At 42.9% G+C, this 15,948-nt stretch overlaps 1 long non-coding RNA gene across 1 annotated transcript; it reads left to right on the forward strand.

Moving 5' to 3' along the window:
- The first annotated feature begins 1,319 nt into the window (after positions 1 to 1,319).
- LOC133376294 (uncharacterized) lies at positions 1,320 to 15,237 on the forward strand. Its single transcript, XR_009760442.1, has 3 exons — positions 1,320 to 1,428; positions 11,038 to 11,143; positions 14,670 to 15,237. It is a non-coding gene; the product is annotated as an uncharacterized LOC133376294 (long non-coding RNA).
- Positions 15,238 to 15,948: the final 711 nt, after the last annotated feature.

Here is a 15,948-nt window from a genome sequence, read left to right on the forward strand (position 1 = left end):
GATGCTGCTGCATAACGGCAATTCTCATCATGGAGGTGACCACAGTATCCAGGAACAAAGCCGGGTTCAGGAGCACCCCAGTCTGTGAACCTCATCTTATAAAGGGAGTGCAAACCCATTCAAAAGAGGGTTTACACCTAAACAGATGGGGAAGAAATTTGTTCAGGTCATATTTTAACACACCTAATTTGTACTCCTTGAATGAACACGTGAACTGAAACACAGGTAACTCTTACAATTATTCTTCCATCAAAAAGTGCACTCAAAAAGTGTATATTAGCACAAAAATGCTAATAATAAAAATAATTTCCAAAATGCATTATATTAGGGAAAATTGCTAGCAAAAATATGTGTCTCAGAGAAAAATGCATACAAAATTGAGCATGAATGCTCATACCAAACATTTTTTTAAAATGCACAGAATGATGTAGAAATGGAGAGAACTGAGACTGGAAAATTTTATTTAATTTATTTCTATTATGAATTGCTTCTCATAAAATATCTCGTAGTAATTTCACAATAAAAACCACCAGCAATAAAACACAACACAATTTCATTTGTAAAAACATTTGTAAGAAATAAAAAATAAACACTGTCATATGAAAAAACAATTTCAAATCCTATACAGACTGGGATAAAGATCACCACTTAAAAGGCTTGTGGGAAAAGGAAGGTCTTAAATAAAGGGCATTTATTGTTGTTGTTGTTGTTGTTGTTGCCTGCCCTTCACCAGGAGGTCGCAGTGTGGCTTACAACAGTCTAAAATCCAGTATAAAAGCAATTAAAACAAATTACATTCACAAGAATATGGCCACTACATTTTAAGAAGGATGCAGACAGACTGGAACAGGTTCAGAGGTGGGCTGATCAGGGGACTGGAAACAAAGCCCTATAAGGAGAGTCTGAAAGAACTGGACATGTTTAGCCTTGAGAAGGGAAGACTGATGAGAGATATGATACCATTTGTCATACCTCCATCAGATGAATCCTCAGAGGAGGATAAGGAGCAGGGGATTGGCACAGCAGACCCAGGAGAGGGAACAAGCAGATCCATCCTAGAAGCAGCTCCAGACCCCCCACCACTGGAAGATGTTCAGGATACAGCTGTGGCCCCTCAGTCAGACTCAGGGAGTGAACAGGAGGCCCCTCCATTCCCTGCAGAGTAAAGACACCTGCGAGTAGCAGAGCAACGCAGGCTTACTGGCTGTTTAAGGCTACAAGCTCCTGGGAGTCGGAGGGCTGATTGCTAGCACCTGAAACAAGAAGGGGAGCATAAAAGTCAGTGAGACACCAGTTGCCTTTTACTGGAAGGAATGTTAAGACGCCAGCATCAGACCCTCACCAGCCGTGCCTTGAAACCTGGATTGCCATTGTTAGAATATTTGACCTTCCTTTGTTCACTGACTTCGCCTTTTGGAAGATGACCTGGTATGTTCACTGAGACCCCTTATCTGCTTTACAATCAAGCCCCTGCATAGGCAGCTGCTTGCTAATTGTTTTAAAGCACCATATATCACCTTGGTGCAGCCAGCAGAGACTGACTGCACTCTTCAAGTCCTTGAAAGATTGTCACACAGAAGAGGGCTAGAATATCTTCATCCCAGAGCGCAGGACACAGAATAATGGGCTCAAGTTACAGGAAGTCAAATTTCAGCTGAACATCAGGAAAAACTTCCTAAGTGTTAGAGCTGTATAACAATGGAACCAATGACCTAGGGAGGTGGTGGGCTCTCCCACACTGGAGGCATTCAAGAGGCAGCTGGACAGCCACCTTTTGGGTATGCTCTAACTTGGATTCCTGCATTGAGCAGTAGGTTGGACTCTATGGCCTTATAGGCTCCTCTCAACTCTACTATTCTATGATTCTATGAATAGGGTGAGTCCTGAAAACATACATCTCAAGTGCCAAAGGCCAGGTTAAAGAGGTATATCTTTAGAATTCACTAAAAACTATACAAGGAAGATGCCAGGTGTGCCTCTCTGAGAAGGAAATTCTACAACTTAGGGGCAGCCACAGAGAATGCCTTCCTGGGCCACCCCCCTGAACTTCTGAGGGCAGTAGAACTACAAAGAAGGCCCCCTCTCCTGATCTCAACAGGGTCTGTAGGGAAAGAGGCAGTCTGTCAGATATTTGGGGACTATACACACAAGCATAAGCACCTTAAACTGGGCCCAGAAATGAACTGGCAACCAATTCAACTGTTTTAAAACTAGGATTATATGAATTCTAAATGGAACCCCAGCAAGTAGGATTAGTAGGAGCCAGCATGGGTTTGTCAAGAAAAAATCCTGTCAAACTAATCTCATCTCTTTTTTTGATCGGGTCACTAGCCTAGTAGATGGTGGAAATGCTGTAGATGTCATCTATCTAGATTTCAGCAAAGCGTTTGACAAAGTCCCCCACGACCTTTTGATTAGCAAACTGGTCAAATGCGGACTACATGGAAATACTGTCAGGTGGATTCACAACTGGTTGGAAAACCGTACTCAAAGAGTAGTCGTCGGTGGCTCTGCTTCGGACTGGAAGGAGGTCTCGAGTGGAGTGCCACAGGGTTCTGTCCTGGGGCCGATACTCTTCAACATTTTTATCAATGACTTAGATGATGGGGTGGAGGGAAGCCTTATGAAGTTTGCGGATGATACAAAACTGGGAGGGATAGCTAACACAATGGAAGACAGGAACAAAATCCAAAGGGACCTGGATAGACTAGAAAATTGGGCTGAAATTAATAAAATGACATTCAATAAAGACAAATGCAGGATTCTGCATTTAGGCCACAAAAACAAAACGCACAGGTACAGGATGGGAAATACCTGGCTTAGCAGTAGTGCGTGTGAGAAGGACCTTGGAATTGTAGTGGATCGCAAGTTGAACATGACCCAGCAGTGTGATGCTGCGGCAAAAAAGGCAAACGCGGTTTTGGGCTGCATAAACAGAGCTATAGTTTCCAGGTCGAGGGAAGTAATAGTCCCACTATATTCTGCATTAGTCAGGCCTCATCTGGAATACTGCGTTCAGTTCTGGGCGCCTCATTTTAAGAAAGATATAGACAAGTTGGAGCGGGTTCAGAAGAGGGCAACGAGGATGATAGCCGGTATGGAGAACAAGTCTTATGAGGAAAGGTTGAAGGAACTTGGCATGTTCAGTCTGGTGAAGAGAAGGCTGAGGGGCGACATGATTACACTCTTTAAGTACCTGAAGGGCTGTCACATAGAGGAGGGTACAGATTTGTTCTCTGCTGCCCCAGAGGGTAGGACTAGGTCTAATGGTTTTAAGTTGCAGGAGCGTAGATTCAGATTGGACATTAGAAGGAACTTCTTGACAGTAAGGGCAGTTCGGCAATGGAACCGACTGCCTAGGGAGGTGGTGGGATCCCCTTCGCTGGATGTCTTCAAGCAGAGGCTGGACAGCTATCTGCGGGAGATGCTCTAGCTGTGGATTTCCTGCTGTGAGCAGGGGGTTGGACTCGATGGCCTACAAGGCCCCTTCCAACTCTATGATTCTATGATTCTAAGTAATCCGGCCATTGCATTTTGGACCAGTTGAAATTTCCAAGTTGTCTTTAAGGACATCCCTGCCTAGAGTGTGTTGCAATAATCCAATCTGGAAATTACAGAGCATGGAGTAGTGTGGCTGTACTGCCCCAGGATAACTAAGCCTGAGCAGCAGTTCTTTTGGATCTTGTGTACAATAACACAATTGTGATTGAAGAAACAGAGTTTTATTCTAAGTTTAGCAGGCAGAAATGTACATCATTGACTACTCGGAGCCTAAACAGATAAAATCATAAGTTTCTATGCAGTTATCCTGGCTAAGTAATGGATGGTGAAACAGGTACCAAGTGCTGCTGTGTGACATGCATCTTATAAGCCAGGTCTCAGTGGCTATGGGGAAACCCTTCAAGCATAGCCCAAACCCAGTTGTGCACCCTCTCTGGTGACTCAGTACAGCCTGCAGAACTACAATCTGAGTCTGGGTTTTCCTCTCCTCCTTTCTTATGCTCCTCCTAGAAGATGTATTAATCGATGAATGGATGAATACATGAATCTTGCTTGCCTCTGCCTTGTTTGTTTTATAGCTGATAAGCAGTGAGTGAGTCAACTGACCCAACACACTGGCCATAGCTGGTACTAGGTTCAGCTGACCTTACTCTGTAAGAATTCAAAGAAGAGCATGCTTGGTGAATGAGTCACACTCTTCCCTCAAAGGACATGCATAATTGTTCAATGAGTCCTCTTATTCACACGGCTTCAAAGAACAGCAGAGGGCTGGCCCTAGAGGCAAATTTGCCCAGCTTAAGTAGGGCTGGGTGGACTCCCTGCTTGCGTGTGCCCTGAGTCACTGTTGGGTGCACCCTCATAAGTGCAGACTCCTCCTGAGCTGGGATTGTTGAATCTCCTGCTGCACACGCCTCCTGGACTGGGGCAAAGGTGGGGCTTCAGTCTCTATCCCGTTCTCTGTTGGATGTTGTATCTGGCGCAAGCAGATGCCCAGGATGCAGAACAGTATAGTGACAGGCTAGATGCCAGTTGAAGCAATGAGCCGGACAAGCAATAAGTTTTAAGAGTCACTTTACTGACAATAGAATATATCACAAGCTCTCTCTCTCTCTGTACAAACTCCTCGACCCCCACACTCACAAGTGTCTGCTGGCCCTCTATATAGATAAGGCCAGCTGCCCGAGCCTAGGTTGCATAGCAACGTGTCCTTGAAGATGGCTCGAGCTCTGCCAACTTTCGCTTCTAATCCACGTAGCTCACTTGTGGAAATTTAACCTCTGCTTCCTCGGTTTAATAGCCAACAATCCCCCACCTTAAATTTCCACATTCTGCCAGTTACATTTCTTTTCCATTTACATGTGTTACATTTCATATTTACACTTGCATCATCTGGTTTTACAGCCATTACATTTCATTAGAATCTTAGCATCATTTTTATTACATTTATTTCAGCAATTATTTTTCATGATTCCCATCATCCCACTTTCGCTGTCATACCTACTTGATTTATCAGTTTTAAGAACTTGTCTTCACTTAGTGGTTTTGTCATAACGTCAGCCATTATTACATGATCCTCTACATCACAAAATGTATGAAACATGGATTTATCTTTGATTATACTATTTCTTGCCCCACTGTCAATTGCCCATAAATCTTTACAGTTATTTCCCTGCTCATTGTTAATACATTGCTTATTCTTACTAGCATAGATCACCTGTACACATGGTTTTCTTCCTCTTTCTCTTCTTCTTGCTTCACAATTCCTTTGAAGATGTTGCTTGGAACCACAAAAATAACACGCTTTTTGTCCATACAGTCTCTCTTGTGCAGCTTTGTTGTTCTGTTTTTCCACGTTGTGTTTAGACTCAGTCTTTTCCAGCTTTGTCATTTCTTGCCTTCTTTGAAATTCTTGTAAAAGTTTGCCTTCTATATAATCCATATTGAGATTGGCATCGTCCATTGCTTCCAAAGAGCTCACCAGACTATCATAACTTGAATCTAGTGAAGATAATGTGATATACACTTTTTGCGTTTGAGAATGTTCAATTTCACGTTCTGACAACTCAGTAAACAGTCTGTTTATTTCCAACAAATGCTCTGACATGGTTGTATCTCCAGATAAGCGCATCTGATACAATCTTCTGGCAAGATATATTTTAGAACTGGCAGTCTTTTTCACATGAATATTTCTTAAAGTTTCCCAGGTTTCTTTTGCCGTTGTTGCATCACGCACATGCAGTAATTGAGAATCATCAATAGCAAGAACAATTAACGCCTTTGCCCTCTCATCCAGCCTTCTCCAATCTGCTGGAATTGGCACTACGGCGGGTGGGTCTTCTGTGATTACATTCCAAACTCCTTCTTTCACTAGAAAAGCCTGCATTCTCTGTTTCCAAGTGCCATAATTTTTCCCTGTCAGCCTTTCCAAGGGAATCCCGGCCGATAACATAACAGACATACTTTCACTTTTCACAGTTCACCGCCTTTGTAATTAGAGCTTCTCACCTCTGTCCTTCAGTTAGTTTTTTTTTCTTTCCCACGGCTCTCTCACAGCTTTCAACTCAGCTTTCGGTTTCTCCGTCTCTCTGCTGTTTTACTCGCTGGTCTGCAGTTCTGGCTTTTCTCTGCCGCTTTTCTGCAATCCTCCACTCCAGGTAATCCTCAGCACCAGGTAACCCTCAGCACCAGGTAACCATCCTCTGCTACCACTTGTTGGATGTCGTATCTGGCGCAAGCAGATGCCCAGGATGCAGAACAGTATAGTGACAGGCTAGATGCCAGTTGAAGCAATGAGCCTGACAAGCAATAAGTTTTAAGAGTCACTTTACTGACAATAGAATATATCACAAGCTCTCTCTCTCTGTACAAACTCCTCGACCCCCACACTCTGCAAGTCTCTGCTGGCCCTCTATATAGATAAGGCCAGCTGCCCGAGCCTAGGTTGCATAGCAACATGTCCTTGAAGATGGCTCGAGCTCTGCCAACTTTCGCTTCTAATCCACGTAGCTCACTTGTGGAAATTTAACCTCTGCTTCCTTGGTTTAATAGCCAACATTCTCTACCTCTGTGGGGGGAGGCCTGTCCAGCAGTGGCACGGGCACTGGGAGAGGCACCTCATCAGGTGGAAGAGTGACAGGAGGGTCTGGTGGTCTCTTCGGGGAGCTGTCTGGGCCTGCTGGAGGTGACCCATCAACGTCTGGAGCAGGGGCTGCTTCATCATCCTCCCCTCTCTGGGTTCTTCCCCGATTGGGATGTCCCAGTCCAAGTCTTCCTTGCCCCGCCTCCTATTCGCTGGTCCACCCCCTTCTAGCATGGCTCGCAACAGAGGCCAAGCTATCCTTGGCCAAGCAGGCGTACTTGGTCTACCAACCTAAGCAGATAACTGGGGCTCCTCACCACGGGGGTCAACTGATCCTCGAGTGAAAAAGCTGGAGCACCCCCAAACCATGTCCCTGTGCCTTCAGAGAGACTGCAGCCCCATACAGAACTGATGAACTCCTGGACCTGGGAACAGCTCACCCAAAAAGTCTTTTGGGATGATTTAAATTGTCATTTTTGGGGTTACCACCCCATCATATTTTGTAGGACACATGTAGAGTGTCCCCAGATGATCTAAGGCTGTGTGCATATTTCTGTTTACTCTGCATCCACTGTACTCCAAGTCTGGGAAGCGGTGCAGACATGATATTAGCCACAATCCACATCTATCCTGGCGTATATTGCATTTTGATGTGTTTCCCCCCCAAACTAGCTTCTATACTAATTAAGAAAAAAAACCAACGTAGCTGTTTTAAGCTGGCCATGTGTATGCAGCCAAAGGCATCTTACAGGGTTGTCCAGGCACATGTGGCTTTTCAGGTATCCTCAGTGGAGACTGGTGCCTCTGACTGGTGCATCGTAGACAGCTCCTTGAAAGTTTGGACTAAAAGTCTCAAGAAGCCCACTCTGCTCCCTCCCTGATGGTTTTCCAGAAATTTGTGAAAACTGTCTTGTTCCGGAGATCCTTTGGGAGGAACTGGCGGGTGAGCCTGACTCTGTTTTTACGCTCTTTATTTTTAATTTTTATGTTTTGAGTCCTTTTAGTATCACTCCCCCTGTACATATATGTACATGTATGTACGTATGTATGTATATGCATATTGTATTTTATGTATTTTAGTCAGAGCTTGGAAAAGTTACTTTTTTGAACTACAACTCCCATCAGCCCCAGCTAGCATGGCCACTGGATTGGGCTGATGGGGGTTGTAGTTCAAAAAAGTAACTTTTCCAAGCTCTGCATTTTAGTTTACTATAATGTCTTTTGTTTTTATTGTGTACAATTTTATTATGTATGTGTGTGATTTTATTGTCATTCATTCATTGGTGATCACTAAGATTGTCTTCCAAGATAAGGTTTTTAACAGTGCCTTTAACTTGCCTTTTTTCAAAGAAACAAAAAATGCTGTGTGATTTCAGGATAGTAAATTCCCTGTGGAGTTCACACAGCCCTACTCTTCCTCATCCCAGTTTTGTATGGTTGCTCTTCTGCCGTCCAACCAGCCTCCCTTATCGGTGTCTCTGGATGTTTTAAGTGCTCACCCATTCCTATGGTGTCCCAATAGTTCTGTGCAACCCTCAAGGTTATGGGGGAAAAAACACACACACAATGTTTCATTTCATGGGTCATTGTGCTGGTGGTGTGAAACCCCTATTGCAATTTATCTGTACACCCGCCACCCAAAACAATCCTGTTTTATTTTCCTTTTTAGAACAATTGTAGTGCGTTCCAACCCATATAATTTTATGAAGAATAATAAAAGAAGAACATTGTCCTTTCTCTCTTTCTCTTCCCGAGTTGTTTAACATGCCATTACAGGAATGGCTGGCCTCGCTTCTCATCTCTCTCACTGAAGGGACGTTGTTTATTCAGCAAAAGGACCAGAAAGGGAAGGGGGAGCTCTGCTGGGAGGGCGCACAGGATACAAGAGGTCCTGTAACACCAACAAGCCGATGCTGAGAGCCCTTCCGGTTGCCAAGAGGCTTGTATTACAAGGCTGGAAGGATAAAAACCCATGATCCACCACTCAGGGGTCTGAAGATCTCACTGCCCCTTTCTGCATTTGAATGCATGGTTTATGATCATCAGTCTCATTTCATTACCTATTTGGACATGTGGTCTGCTTATATTAATTTATACCTTTAACTTAAGATTGATGGAATATTCTTATTATTAATGTTAGCGGGCAATGCTTTTATCTGTTATATTTGCATGTTGTCATTGTTGTCATGGTTGTTAATAAAAGGTCCTACACCGGGCGGGCACCCACACCTCCCTCTTGTGTAGTAAATGGACTGAGAACAGGGCCCTTCTTGAATTCATTAACTAGGCATTGCCACCACCTTTTGGCTTTTTGGTTATTATTATTAGCTTTATTACCCACTCTTCACCAGAAGGTCCCAGAGCATATCACAACAATGAAAAATACAATGTTAAAAACAAATTACAAACACAGCTAGAGTGGGAGATACATAGTCAATATATATAGATGATACATATAGTCAAAGACCAGGGTAAAGAGGTGCGTCTTCAGAGTACGACAAAAGCTGTATAATGAAGGGGCCAGATGTGGGGAGGGAATTCCACACCTTAAAGCCTTTTGTTTGGATCTTTCCACAGGATCCTATGGAAACTTTGCGGCAACTTTTTCTTCACCAAATCAGCCTTTGTCAAGCTGGTGACCTCCAGATGTTCTGGATTATATCTCCCATCAGCCCCAGGCAGCACAGCCATGCTGATGGGAGCTGGCGAAGGCTGGTCATGATAGTTAGGTCCAGCCATCTTCTCACTGCTCCACCAGGGCCGTGTCCAACTCTGGCAGGGCTGGTCTGAAGACCTCGCCAAACCATTCAGTCCGTAGCCACCATGGGTGGTGTGCATGGACAGCAAGGACATAATCAAAGTGAGCATAAGGCCGACACATAGCAGGTGTTCCAGGCCTTATGGCTTGGGTTCATGGTCTGTGAGTCAGCTGCCTTGCTGTTAAAGAAAGATGGCGTCCTCGGCAGATATAGTGATTTGTAGGGAAAAAGAGGGTTGAAGCTTTGAATTCAGATACAGACTCCAAAGTAGTTTTCAAGACAATGTATGCTGGGCTGTCCAGTGGGCTTGTAGATGTTGAACTCTAGCACAATATTAAGTGGTTTATTTTTAAAAAATCAACAGTAATAGTCTTGCCAGTGGTTTGCCAAGGAGAACTGGTGCATCGTGAACAAAGCAATCCTTGGTTTAAATCTGCCCAGAGCACATACAAAAATGGCATCCCACCTCTTGGGTAAGCTGAGCAGCAACATAATAGCATCTTAAATGATGAAGAGTTGACTGGGAGACTTTTTCCCCATTTCTGTGCTTCCTTTTACCATTGTATCTCTGTCCTGGGAAACCAGCAGAAATCAAGAGGCGTTCAGTTGTACTCCTTGTAATTCAAGGGATCTTCCCCAGCCAATGAGCCGCTAAGCTGTTTCCATGCACTCCTTCCAGAAGTATAGAGGTTGGTTGTCTTGGAGGACACACCATCACATGGACTTTATTGTCTCTTTTACGAACAAGAGCACATTAAGGTACTTCTGACTCCACTCAGACTAGTTCAGCCCCACCTAGTGGCTAAACATTATTATGATACAACCTCACTGCTGCTCCCATTCCAAGGGCCAACCTCTCATGACTAGGGATGGAAGGATCTGTCCATTTCTCAGTTTCTCATTTTTTCCAACCTGAAATTAGGTTCTCCACATTTCTGCAACAATTTGAAAACTTTTTTAAAAATCCTCATGGAAATTCTTCAACGTTTTAGTGCAAATTTCTCCCAACAAAGACATTTTTGTATGCAGTTTTGACTAATGTACACATTTTAAGAACATAAGAACATAAGAAGAGCCTGCTGGATCAGGCCAGTGGCCCATCTCGTCCAGCATCCTGTTCTCACAGTGGCCAAACAGGTGCCTGGGGGAAGCCCGCAAGCAGGACCCGAGTGCAAGAACACTCTCCCCTCCTGAGGCTTCCGGCAACTGGTTTTCAGAAGCATGCTGCCTCTGACGAGGGTGGCAGAGCACAGCCATCACGGCTAGTAGCCATTGATAGCCCTGTCCTCCATTTTGCAAGCAATGTATCCTAATATTATGCATTTTTGTAAGTTATTTTCAATAATATATATTTTTAAGATGTTTTGTTTTAATATGTTTTAAAGTCTTATATTCAAGATGTTTTAGAGTGCTTTTAGTGCTTTTGTTTGCCGCCCTAGGCTCCTTCTGGGAGGAAAGGCGGGGTTTAAATATAATAAATAAATAAATAAATAAATTTTCATGCACACTTTCCTTTAATATATGCATTTTGTAAACATTGTTTCGTTGAGAACTGCATTGCAAAATTCAGAGAAATTTGAAGAATTGCTGTGTTTCAGTTCTCATATTGTTTCAATATGAATTTGATAGATTCTTCTTTAACTGCAAACTGAATCAAATTTCACCCCTATCCCTAATCACCACTGTTGCTATTTCTAGACTTGCTTGGGTGCACAAGATTGGAAAAATGGGAAATGGAGAGAACTGAAATGGACTGATCTCCCCACTCCTGGGGGCAGTACTGAAAGTGAAGCGTGGGAAGATGGTAAGTAAGAACTGAGGAAACAGAAAGGCAAAGGCAAATCTGTCCTGCTCTCTGAAGGTCCTTTGAGACCCAATTAATATTTAAAAATTATTTTCATTTATTAACAGATTTATAAACTGCATTTCAACCGAAAGGTTCCGAAGTGGTATACAGTAAGATAAAATCAGAGCTTGGAAAAGTTACTTTTTTGAACTACAACTCCCATCAGCCCCAGCCAACTTGGCCACTGGATTGGGCTGATGGGAGTTGTAGTTCAAAAAAGTAACTTTTCCAAGCTCTGGATAAAATATGGTTGGAGGCAGTCTGCCTCTGAATGCCAGTTGCTGGAAACCGCAGGAGGGGAGAGTGCGCTGGTGCTCAGGTCCTGCTTTGCAGACTTCCTGTAGGGGCATCCGTGAGAACAGGATGCTGGACTAGATGCCCCCTGTTTGGCCTGATCCAGCAGGCTCTGCTTATACAAAGATTAAAATCCCCATCAACTAAAAGCACTAAAAACATTTCTACAATTGTACTATTATTATTCCAACTGCATGTTACCACACTTCATGAAAAGCCTTCATAGACAAGAGGTGACTGCATGTTAAAACTGCTAGGCACTGGCCTAGTTTCAGCTAGTAACTGATTCCAGAGAATAATCAGTTAAAAGCCCAGTTTCTAGTAGAAACTAAAAGCACCTCTGGGGCAAGTGAAACTCTTATCAGCATCCCATCTGGGGAGCACAATTGCTGGGCCAGGATGCTGCCTTCATCCCACCCAGGCTATATCACAGTCATTGTTGCTTAGAATAAACTCTTCTGTGTAGTAAGGTTCCTTCTTGCAGTAGTAACGCCAGTCACATGGGTTGCACGGAGGGTGCATGGTTGCTCCTCATGCCAACAGGGCCGGCCCTACTATTAGGCAGAATGAGGCAGCTGATTTGAACTGTCCAATCTGGGCAACCACCATGGTTGGTTTTCACATGTTTTGTAGCTGCACCATGGACCCTGGCCATGAAGTAGCCATTTCTGGCCATGCAGAAATGATGGAGGTCTGACAGGGTAAGATAAGCGATGGTCATGAAGGGACAGTAAATGGTTAGTTATTTACTTGATCATTTCTGCATATTTACTGCTGGAGAGGGAGAGCAGTGCTTGTGGAATTTCCTGTCCCAGGTCCCAAAGTAACTGGTCTGTTCCTTGACTTGAGGGGGGGGGTTCTACTTCATCTTAGGCAGCAAAATGTCTTGGTCTGGCTGCACATGCCACCACCACTACAGTTGCAGAAAGCAACTCCTCAATCTGGGGAACTACCATGAATGGTTTTTGCAAACATTGCAGCCGCAGCCTGGATCCTGGCCATGAAGAAGCCATGCAGAAATGATGGAGGACTGACAGGGTGAGAGAAATGATTGCCTTCTCATATGTGAAGACTGTGCGATGGGCACAGGTGTAGCCCACCCTAGAATCTTGCTTAACCAACACAGAAAATCCCCATGCAGTCAGCTCACTCCCCAACAGCGCTAAAAAGTCCTCTGGATGGAACTAATGTGAGCACTTGGCAGAATCTGTGTGGCTAATGGGCTGTGGCCGGCATGGGTAGTTAACTGTTCGAAAACTGCCTGGTGGTACCAATTCCGTTATTATTATATCAGAAGAGAGATTAAGGCTCCAATTAAAGGGAGACAGGGGAATTCGTGCAGTGGCTGCCCATAGACTGCCTGTATTTCAAGGCAGCCATTTGAGAGCTTGCTGATGGAGAAAACGGGGTGGGGTGGGGGCAACATCCAGACCTCCACAAAAGCCCTTCTGGCCCCAGTGGATGACCCTAGTATCTAGACAAGCACCTATTTCTTTTGAAGTCTAATTAAAGAAACAGTGGCCCGAAAATAAGCATTTTCTGCCATTGCTCTTGCACTGTGGAATTTATTTATTTTATTTTTATTTAACAAAATATACATACCACTTGATTGTAAAAACCTCTATGGCTTTACCTCTCGGCTGTGTTTGAAGCATCGTCCATCAGTTGTTTCAGACACTGCCTGTAAAGACATCACTTCTGACCTGTAAGACCTGTAAGGGCCAAGTTCAAGGTTCTGCTTTTGGTATACAAAGCCTTATACAGCTTGGGACCAGGATACCTGAAAGACCGTCTTACCCCTTATATCCCCAGTCGATCACTGCACTCTGCAGGTGAGGGCCTCCTGCAGATACCGTCTTATCAGGAGGTCCGTTCTGCACAACATAGGAAATGGACCTTTAGTGTGGCGGCACCTACGCTGTGGAATTCCCTCCCCTTAAATATTAGGCAGGCGTCATCTCTGTTATCTTTTCAGCGCCTATTGAAGACCTTCCTCTTTCAATAAGCCTTTTAAGTTGAGACCTTATCCCAGTCTGCGTCTGTGTTGGAATTGCTTTTTAATATGCTTTTAAACCTTTTTTTTAAAAAAACAATATGTTTTTAAACTTTTTGGAAGAAAAAATGTCTTCAAAGCTTTTTAAAAAAATGTTTTTAAAGTTGTTTTGTTTTAATGTATTTTAATGTCTGTTTTTATGATGCCTTAAAGTGTTTTTAGGGCTTTTGTTTGCCATCCTGGGCTCCTGCTGGGAGGAAGGGCAGGACATAAATCAGATAATAATAATAATTAATAAATAAAATAAGACTGGAACCTGTTATTTCTGAATTCTTGTTTTTATGATACTGTGGGTTTTTTTGCATACCACTTAGAGATTGTTAAATATGCAGCAGTCTAGAAATGCTTTTGAATAAATAACATTTCTAAGCAACACACTGTGCGCCCTGAGCATGCCATGTCAAACAAATGTCCATGGAGACGTGGGCCTGGTTGCTGCCTTTCACCGGATGCTTCTCAGGGAGTATCTACGGATGGGTGAATCTGTCTGTTTTGGGTGTTCTTGGTTTCTCATTTTTCTGTGTGTATGTTCAGTCCTCCACATTTCCATAACAGTTTGCAGTTTATTTATTTTAAAAGTCCTCATGAAAATCCATCAGCATTTGGGTACAAGTTTCTCCTGATGGATACATTTTGCATGTAATTTTGCCAAATATACCGAATATTGCAAAACAATGTTGTCTAATGTACATTTTGTATGTTATTTTCATGAATGTGTGCCTTTTAATGCACACGTCACCCTAGTTTATGCATTTTTGTACACATTCCTTTGCTGGAGAACTGCTCTGAAAAATTTGGAGAAGCGTGAATTTTGAAAGATTACTGTGTTCACATATTCATCTGTTCACATATAGTTTTGGAAAGTGCGAATTAGATAGGCTTGCTTTTAAATGTGGAATTCTGCCCCCATCCCTAGACGTGTCTGAACTGTCAATGTGTTATCAATTTTGTATAGCTCAACTATCATAACTTCTCTCAAAAGATTTTGGGAATTGTAGTTTGGAGAGGGCACAGAGTATTTTCCTTGAGATAGGGAATGAGTGTTAAACCATTCTTAAATCTCCAGTGCAGATCAGTCTTAAAACTGTCTTTGCACAAATGCTCCAGTTTTTTGTTTCTTTATCTTTTCCTTTACAGAACATTCTAATGCTGATCTTCGCGAGGCCTTCATTGGAAAGCTGCCCACCTGTAGAATTCCCTCCTGTTGGTGATACCCAGATTCCTCCTGTTGATGCATCTTTGGCTCCTACTGAAGACAGTATAGTTTGGTATAGGAGGGTTTATAAGACAATTGTGCTGTTGTTTTATTCTGCATTTTATTGTCCAGTGTTCACTTTTGTTAGAGGGCGGTCTACAAATGTAATAAATAATAATTAAACCAACAATGACAACAATCACACACACGAAGAGCAACGGAAGACTTAGGCCTCATCTGCACCATACATTTAAAGCACTGCTATACTGCTACAACAGAAATGGCTCCCACAAAAGAATCCTGGGGACTGCAGTGTGTTAAGAATGCTGAGAGGCAGAAGCCCCTGTTCTCCTTGCAGTACTACCATTTTCTTTGAGTGGTTTAACAATCAATCCCTCTTCCCACGGAACCCTGGAAGTTGTAGCTCTGGAAGGGGAATAGGGGTCACCTTACCAAACTACAGTTCCCAGCATTCTTTGGGGGAAGCCATGACTGTTTAAATTGCTTTTTAATATGCTGTTTAATATGCTTTTAAACCTTTCTTTAACTGTTTTTAACCTTTTTAAAAAAATGTCTTCAAAGCTTGTTAAAAAATGTTTTTAAAGTTGTTTTGTTTTAATGTATTTTAATATTGTTGTTGTTGTTGTTGTTGTTGTTATGATTATGTGATTTATATCCCGCCCTTCCTCCCAGCAGGAGCCCAGAGCGGCAAACAGAAACGCTAAAAACACTTTAAAACATCACAAAAAGACCTTAAAATACATTAAAACAAAACAACATTAAAAACATTTTCAAAAAAGCTTTAAAAACATCTTTTTTTAAAAAAAAAAGGGGTTAATATCTGTTTTTATGATGTTTTAAAGTGTTTTTAGTGCTTTTGTTTGCCGCCCTGGGCTCCTTTTGGGAGGATGGGTGGGATATAAATCAAATAATAAAATAAATAATAATAAATAATAAAGTGGTATAATACTGCTTTAAATGTACGGTGCAGAAGCAGCCCTAGTTGAGAGCAAGCTTCCCAGCGCACAGTCTGAAGGAGCAGCAGACCAGTGTTCTTGCCCATGAATAGGTGTCCTGTCCTGGCTCTAGAATGCTGCTTAAATGGGAGGCACTATTCTCAGTTGCACAGATTTGCTGCTTCTGCAGCCCTTTGCCAGGAACAGATCTGATGTTCCTCACTCTGTCGCTTTAAACACCATGAAGAATATTTCAGGAAGTCAC

The sequence above is a fragment of the Rhineura floridana genome, chromosome 1 (genome assembly GCF_030035675.1).
Source record: "Rhineura floridana isolate rRhiFlo1 chromosome 1, rRhiFlo1.hap2, whole genome shotgun sequence".
Taxonomy (NCBI): domain Eukaryota; kingdom Metazoa; phylum Chordata; class Lepidosauria; order Squamata; family Rhineuridae; genus Rhineura; species Rhineura floridana.